This window comes from Urocitellus parryii, chromosome 10 (genome assembly GCF_045843805.1).
Source record: "Urocitellus parryii isolate mUroPar1 chromosome 10, mUroPar1.hap1, whole genome shotgun sequence".
Classification (NCBI taxonomy): domain Eukaryota; kingdom Metazoa; phylum Chordata; class Mammalia; order Rodentia; family Sciuridae; genus Urocitellus; species Urocitellus parryii.
In genome coordinates this window covers 110,634,088-110,642,376 of record NC_135540.1, presented here as the reverse complement: position 1 = coordinate 110,642,376, position 8,289 = coordinate 110,634,088, and the positions used below count along the sequence as shown (strand labels likewise).

At 35.6% G+C, this 8,289-nt stretch overlaps 1 pseudogene; it reads right to left on the bottom strand.

Annotated features, from left to right (window-relative positions):
• Nucleotides 1-557: 557 nt before the first annotated feature.
• Nucleotides 558-7,365, bottom strand: LOC113181445 (EKC/KEOPS complex subunit TPRKB pseudogene; annotated as a pseudogene).
• Between the last annotated feature and the right edge of the window lie 924 nt (nt 7,366-8,289).

Sequence of the window (8,289 nt, the reverse complement as noted above, 5' to 3'; positions counted from 1 at the left end):
CTTTCCTTTGTTCCTTTAACTGTAAAATGGGAGTAATTGGAGTATCTACAGCATTACAGAGGTTAAATGGGGTGATAACAAAAGGCTCTTTAAAAAGGACTGGCACAAGATGAATGCTCAGATTGTTAGATATTATTGAACTTCATTTAAAATAAAAATACTTTGAGATAGTTTCAGAGTAATGTATTTTTTCCAGCAAGTGTTGGCAATTTTTATTTCGGCTATATAAAAATAAAATGTTTGAATAGAAATAGAAGACTAGACAACAACAAAAACAGTAACAGTGGTTATCTTTCTAAAATAACAAAAAAAGGGGGAATTAGGAGTTTGGGGCATTTTTATTCTCATTCTGTGATTAAAAATTTTTTTATAAAGCTGAAAGTATCACTCAGTGGTGATACTTTCAGCCTTTGTGCCATGCGCAAAGTCTCTGGGTTCAATCTCTAGTCTCATGAAAAATGTTTTTTTCTGTAATGAACATATATTAATTTTATAATCAGCAAAGAAAAATCCGTGTTTTCTTTAATGCTGAAAATTTCTGTTAAATTTCTGACATTTTATAAAACATCTTTTGTTGACATTGTATTAATGATACCATCTAATAATGTCCCAATCTCTTCCTCTTGCGAAGACAGTTTATATATTTTTTTGACTTCTGAAATATTTGTTATTTCAGGAAGATTTTTCAGAGACATTTGGTGACCTCATACTTGAGATATTAGGTATTTTTGATTTGTTTGTTTTTCTTCCTCTTCAATATAAATAATTAAAATTGAAGTATGATCTGCTGAGATATCAAATTTTTTCAAGGCCTCTCCTATTGCTATTTGGAGAATGCTTGAAAACAATTTCAGTAGACAGAGTTCTCATCTTCATTTTTCCCAGTTTGTAGAGATGAACTACTTTGTTTGCTGCCATAAGTATCTGAAATGGGTCAACTGTCATTGTAAGTTTTAACAATGCACCATCAATGGTACCTTTCATGATCTTTTTTCTCAAGTCTCAAGCATATTACATCTTTAAATAACAGAAGGATGACCCCAAAATTTATCTCTGAGTTGCTGAAATTACATCAGATTTTTTTGGGGGGAGGGGCAGGAGGTGGGTGGGAGTCTTTGTTCTTCTGGGAAGATCTCCCCCTTGGCAAACCAGTTTCATACTAATTGTTAGTTTGAAAAAGAAGGAGCAACTTATCAAAGAAACATAAATTAATTATCTTCTTATTTAGATGTGATATGTTGTAGGCAAGAATAGAAGGGTACTTATCTTCCCTTTCAAGATGACTTTCAGTGTAATTTAGTTATATCCAATAGAAACAGATTCTTCCTAATGACACCTGAGAGGTTATTTTAACTGAGTATTAAGATAATAAAAGGATTAATAGCAAAGAAATTAGTTATTTCAATGTTATGTGTCATAGTTCATCAAGGCAATGAAATTTCTACTTATAATTTAGACATCTGGCATATACACATATTCAAATCTATTCCAAGTGTCTTGGATGATGTTATGAATACAGCTCCTTTTCTTTCATCAAGCTACTTTTACATCATCTTTTAATCTCCTATACAGACTTTTGGACCCTGAACTAACCAAGGTCATTTTTTGATTTCATTGTTAGAGCTGATAAACTGTTAGTGTGAAGTGTTCCATTTGTTACTGTTTAAATTTTAGCATAAGCTGTAGAATTACACCAAGCCTTTATTAGTGTTGCTGTGATTCTGTAGTATATAATTGTTAATTTGCAAAGCTCTGTCACTTACTAACTTGGCACTTGCAGGCAAGTGCATCTCCTTTAAAGTGTGTGTCCTTTAAAATGGGGCTATTAAGAGTATTAGCTTGGGCTGGGGATGTGGCTCAACTGGTAGCGCGCTCGCCTGGAGTGCGTGCGGCCCGGGTTCGATCCTCAGCACCACATACCAACAAAGATGTTGTGTCTGCCGAGAACTAAAAAATAAATATTAAAAATAAAATTCTCTTCTCTCTCTCTCTCTCTCTCTCTCTCTTTCTCTTTAAAAAAAAAAGAATAAAAAAAAAGAGTATTAGCTTATGAGGACTAAAAAATAAAAAATAACATTTGTAAATTTTTAGATCATTCTTGGCACCCAAAAGCACCATATTAATAATTGTGAAACAAAACAAAGACGAATAAGAGTATAAATCCTAAAACTTAGATTGTTGTGAAGTGACTATTAGTCAGATTTCCATTATTGTAACAAATATCTAAGATAAGAGATAGTTTGGGTGATAGTTTTAGAGATTTCAGTCCAGGATCAGTTGGTCCCAGTGCTTTTGGACTTAGAACATCTTAGTGGGGAGCACATGACCGAACAAAGCTTTTTACCTCATGTCACAAAGTGAGACCAAGATACTGAAATCTTTGTTGAGGACATGCCCCTAATAACATGACACCCCCCAATGGGCTCCACCTCTTAAGGGTACCTACCAGTAGCTGCCTTGGGCTAGAGACCAAAACTTTAACACATGAACCCTTGAGGAACATTCCAGGTCTAAAATATAGCAGTGATGATGAATCCTTCAAGGTAGGGGGTAACTTTATTCTTTTGGTTGTAATGAAACAAACTGATAAGACAACCTTGCAGGAATGTGTGCTCATGCACACAGTTAAGTTTTGTTGTGCTTAGCAAAACAAAGGGGTTCTGTGAGAAACTAGGAACTCTTTGAGCTGTGTCCTTGTTGCAGTCTTGAGAAGATAGGAGAAAAGAATGTTCTGCCAAGTTTAAAACCTATATAGATATAGATATGTGATTGCCCAGAAATTAACTAACTACAACTCAGATAATAAGAAATATGGAGCACTGTGACCATGAACAAAGTTACTCTGAGAATGTTTATCCATGCTTGATAAGATTAAGCTGCCAGAAAGATGTGTTTCATTTTTGCTGTATAAAAGAAGCAGGGAAGAAATAAAGGGGCTGCTTATTCTCTACTGGATGTGTGCGTGTGCGTGTGTCTTTCTTTATGTATGCATCTCTGCTGTGTCTTTATGCATCTCTGCTATACCAGGAATTACAGATTGTCAGCAGGTTCTGACACAGGAAGATCTCTACTGGTTGGTTGTAGGGGCATGAAAGGGATTTTAAACTGTAGAAACTCTGGGAAAGTAGACTCTGAGCTACTTGGGCATTGTCCAAGAAAGCACTTAGGAAGTGATGTAGGTGATGCTCTGAAGAAAGTAGTCCTGAGTTCTTTCAAGGCTACAAAGTCAACCCAATCCTAGGGAATATAAGAAAGTAATAAGAAACACAAAATCCTGTGGAAAATGTTCTGGAAATGCAGTAAGAAAATGCATATTATCTAGGCTGTAGTATCATGCTCCTGAGCAAGTTATTCAACTTCATTGAGTTTCACTGGCTTCATTTGCAAAATATGTACATTTTTAGTATGATTTACATTTTAGGATTATGTGAGGATTTCATGAGATTGAGAGCTCTTATACTGTGTTCACTATAAAAGTAAAATACACTAGCTGTTATTCCTATTGTTAATAAAGTCCTTGTGTTGTCATTTTATAGAACCATGGTGGTTCATTTTCTCAAATTCTTTGTGTCCTATGAAAGACCCTTAATTTTCTATTCCTCCATTACCATTCCCTGAATAAAAATAGAAAAAAATTAAACTTGTAAATTTAGCCTAAGGAGATGAAAGTATAAGTAAAATTTTGAAGAATATCTCCAAACTTTTTATCTTACTTACAGCTATAAGTAATGATGAATGTCTGAAAATTTAAAATTTTTCATACCAGGTATGGTGGAATATGCCTATAATCACAGCAGCTTGGGAGACTGAGGCAGGATGATTGCAAGTTCAAAACCAGCCTCAGCAAAAGTGAGGGGTTAAGCAACTCAGTGAGACTCTGTCTCTAAATAAAATATGAAATAGGGCTGGGGATGTAGCTCAGTGGTTGAGTGCCCCTGAGCTCAGTGCCAGGTACCCAAAATAAATAAATATTTTTTTTCATATTGCATATTGTTCCTTAGGTATAGTTTGTTCAACATGATATAAAAGTATTTTTATTTATTGTAAAAACAATCTTTCAATATTCTATGATTTATTTTTAAATTTTTAGATTATTTTCGAATAATTTATGTATCCCTCCATGTTTTATAAATTGTAAGCAATTTCTGTTGAATTGGAGTATTTTATTAGATGTAATTATGGAAAAATTAGGTAGAAAAACATAAAACAAGAGTGTCTATGGGAAAGGGTAAAGTTATTTCATCTCCTGAGAATTGTCCTTGCAAAATAGCTACCATTTTAGGAAGCTGCACCTATTGAATGTTTATGTGCGAAGGCATTACTCCAACAGCTTCAAAGATGTAACTCATTGAATTCTCCTAAAAATCATATTAAGTGCATTTGTAATTATACCCATATTATACAAAAGAAATTTAAGGTAGAGAGAGGTTTAATGGTGTGCCCAAAATTACACAGTAATTTGTGGAGGTGGCAAAACACAGAACACAAAATATAGTGTTATAGAAAGTGAGGTTGGTTTAAAAAGAAAATTAACTATGCCACAACCTAAAAATCTTATGAAAAATACAACATATATATATATATTCTATTTTTAATAGAAACATCTATAGAGCAAGACACTATGGCCTTAATTTAGAAGATAAAGAAATTGAACCTCAACTGAAATTCAATTGCCCATGGATGGTTGCAAAACAAAGTTTAAACATGATTATAACTGTGGAACAGTTACTTGGTTGCCAAATTACAAGGTGAGGGGCTAAAAGTAAACTTGTCAACTATTATCTCTTTTGGTTCAATAGTTTTCTAGCTGGATTTCATCAATATCTAAATGTTAGTAGATCTACTTCTGTAAGCTCTCCCATTATCTAACCCAATTTTTAAAAATTATTTTCAGTTTGATGTTAAAAATAAAATATTTGAACAACATACCTAGATCATCTAGGTAACCATGCAATGCTGGTAATTTCAGAGTTAATGATTGCCATTTACTTCATGTATAGTCACAATTAACTGTCATATTCCGATAGAAAACAATAATTTTGCAATTAATAATTAATTAACTCCATAAACAATTTAAATGTTATGTTTCATTTCTACCACGCAGCCTGCGCAGTGGTTTCATTAATGAGGTTCTAGGCATAAAGTTAGTTAGAAGAGATAGAAATAAAAACACAGACTCAGTTACCTTATTTCTATTGCTAGGTCCAAGACGGCTCACCTCTCTGGTTCCCTCGCCCAGCAGGGCAGCAAGGATTACTCAGGGCTAGCTGGAGAGAGAGCGAGAGCACGCCGGGAACCAGCGTTTTATTGGGGAACAAGAGATTCAGGGGAGAATTCCATCCAATGAAGGTTGAGGGGGGGCTGCACTCCAAGGTCAGGGTCAGTGATTGGGTCCCTGGGGTCAGTGGTCAGGCACAACCCCACATGGATGGGCTCTCTCATCAGGAAAGGGTCGGGAAAAACTTCGACTTTGCCAAAGTGCCTCAGGCCCTTAATGGGAGCCGCCCAATCACGTGTTAGAATGGCTTCCCACATTCATTAGAAAACCAAAACAGTTCAGCAGAGAAAAAGATGCAAGATTTGAGCCAATGAAAGAAAAAGTAGTGCAAGCTTTCTGAACTTAGAAAGCAAATGCAATAGTAGTTGATACCTTATTCATCTTAGAAAGCACAGCTTGTAAATACTTCTGAAGGAGGAGTGTAGCATGACAGAGAAGTATGTCCTAAATATTTGAAAGTGAATACTCTTTTGAAGAATACAACTTGCAGATGGGGGTTATAGTTCAGTAGTAGAGTACTGTCCTGGCAAGTGTGAGACACTGGCTTTGATCCCAGCACCACACACACACACACACACACACACACACACACACACATCTTGCCATTTTTGTAACAACAAAATCCCATATACCAAGAAAATTGCAAAAGCTCAGTTTGTTTTTTTAATTATTCAAAAGATTGGTTATACCCATATTTTTTACTTGGGTCTTAAGCTTTCAGTTATCTCCCTAACTGTGCTTAACCTACACTTAACTAATGCTTATGCTGAGTTCTGTCCTTAAAAATAAATGGTACCCTCCTAACTTCATCATCTTTTTTTACTTCCTTCACTATTGCTGAAGTTGTTTTCTCATTGTTTACTCTGATCCATTTCACATTGCCTGTTTTTACAACTTATCTGTCTTTTTTAACTGATTTACTCAGTCATAAAAAAGAATAAAATTATGGCATTTGCAGGTAAATGCCTGGAACTGGAGACCATTATGCTGAGTGAAATAAGCTAGACCCAGAAATTCAAAGGTCAAATGTTTTCTCTGATATGTGGAAGACAGTCCAAAATAAAGTGGGGCGGGGGTGGGGGGCGGATTGAGGGTAAGCGGGAGGAATTCTATCAAAACAGAAGAAAGATCAGTGGAGAAGACGAGGGAGGATTAAGGGAGAGGGAGAAGGGATGGGAAAAGAGAAAAACAGTGGAATGAATCTGCCCTAACTTTCCTATGTACATATATGAATATAGTACAGTAAATCTCACCATTATGTATATCCTCAAGACACAAATTTAAAAAAAAAAAACTGAAAATAAACAGCAGAAACACCAGTAGAGTAGAGGAAATGAACAGGGGGAGGGAGAAAGGGAAGTGTAAGGAGAAATACTGGGGACTGAATTTCAACAAATTATATCCCATGCATTTATGTCAAAATGAATCCTAATGTTCCATATAACTAATATGAACCAATAAATAAAATGCTTGAAGTGATTAAAAAAAGAGGCTTTGAAATAGGACTTTGACTTGGCCTCCTTATATGAAAGTTCTTTCGGCATCTGTTTCCACAATAGTGAATTTTCATCTATAGTCAAGATATCCTCTGGCCAGTAATTTCCCTCCACCATTAGCTTATTTAGAATTTCCAAAATGTCTTCAGCAGTCTTTGCATAAGCACTTGCAAACTCACCATGTACCTTCACATTAGGTGATGAATAGAGATTTCTGGGAGGTTTAAACCACCCAGAGCTAGTAGTAATTCAACACCACAGTTAAGTCTAGCCTTTATTTAAACGTCATGAATGACCCATTTGTTTTGTCTGTGGTGCTGATTGATATATGCTGTATATCTGATCTTCAATCCAGGGCACTAGAAGTATTTAAAGCAGGCTGTCTTTGAGTTTTTGTGAAGTTTTATTGCCTTCAACAAAGCAAACACAATTGCTTCTGTCACTTTGTTACTGTTCTTCAAGAGCAAAGCTATGGTGAAATGCAGCATGCTTGAATGTCCAACAATAACCCTCACTGATTTCCCAGTAAGGAAATATATCTTCGTATTCCTTAATCATTTCTAATTTCATTTTCAGGTCAATCACCAACATGACCTCTTACCAGCAACATTAGCAGTGCATTTTATATACTTAGGAATCACCATGGACAAAACAAGATGAATTTAAGCACAAAAGCAAATAATGCAGTCAAGAGATGTTGAAATCTGAGATGTATGAAGCTTCTGGCCACATCTTATCTGCTGTTCATCACTGACCAAAGCATTGGTATGTGGCACATGAATGTAACTCACATATGACCATACTTCATTTTATTACACTTCATTTCACTGAGCTCCCCCAATGCAGCATACTTTAAAAACTGAAAGTCTGTGGCAATCCTGCAGAAAGCAAATTTATTGCATTATTTCCCCCACAGCATTCACTCACGTTCTATCTCTGGTTGATTTTGGTAATTTGTACACTACTTACCTTTTTAAATACTATTGCCTGCTGTGATTGTCTTTGATGTTATTATTCTGAGATGGGAAATTTAATCAATGAAAATAACTTGTGTTCTGACTGCTCTGCTAATCAGCTATTCCTCTATTGCTCCCTCTCCTCAGGCTTCTCAATACCCTAAGACAATATCAAAATCAGGCCAATTTATAACTCTATCGTGCTCATGTGAAAGGAAGAGTCACATGTCTCTTACTTGAAACCTAAAGCTGTGAGTAACAACACTTAGTGAGGGAGGCATATTGAAAGCTGAGAGAGGCACAAAGCGAGGCCTCTTGTGCCAAATAGTAGCCAAGTTGTGAATGCAATAGAAAAATTATTGAAGGAAATTAAAAGGGTTATTCTAGTGGACACAGGAATGTTAAGGATGTTAAACAGCTTCACTGCTGATTAGAGAAAGTTTAATGGTCTGGATAGAAGATCAAACCATGTACAACATTCCTTAAACCAAAGACTAACTAGCAAGGCCCTAACTCTCTCCAATTCTATGTAGACTGAGAAAGGTAAGCTTTGCAGAGG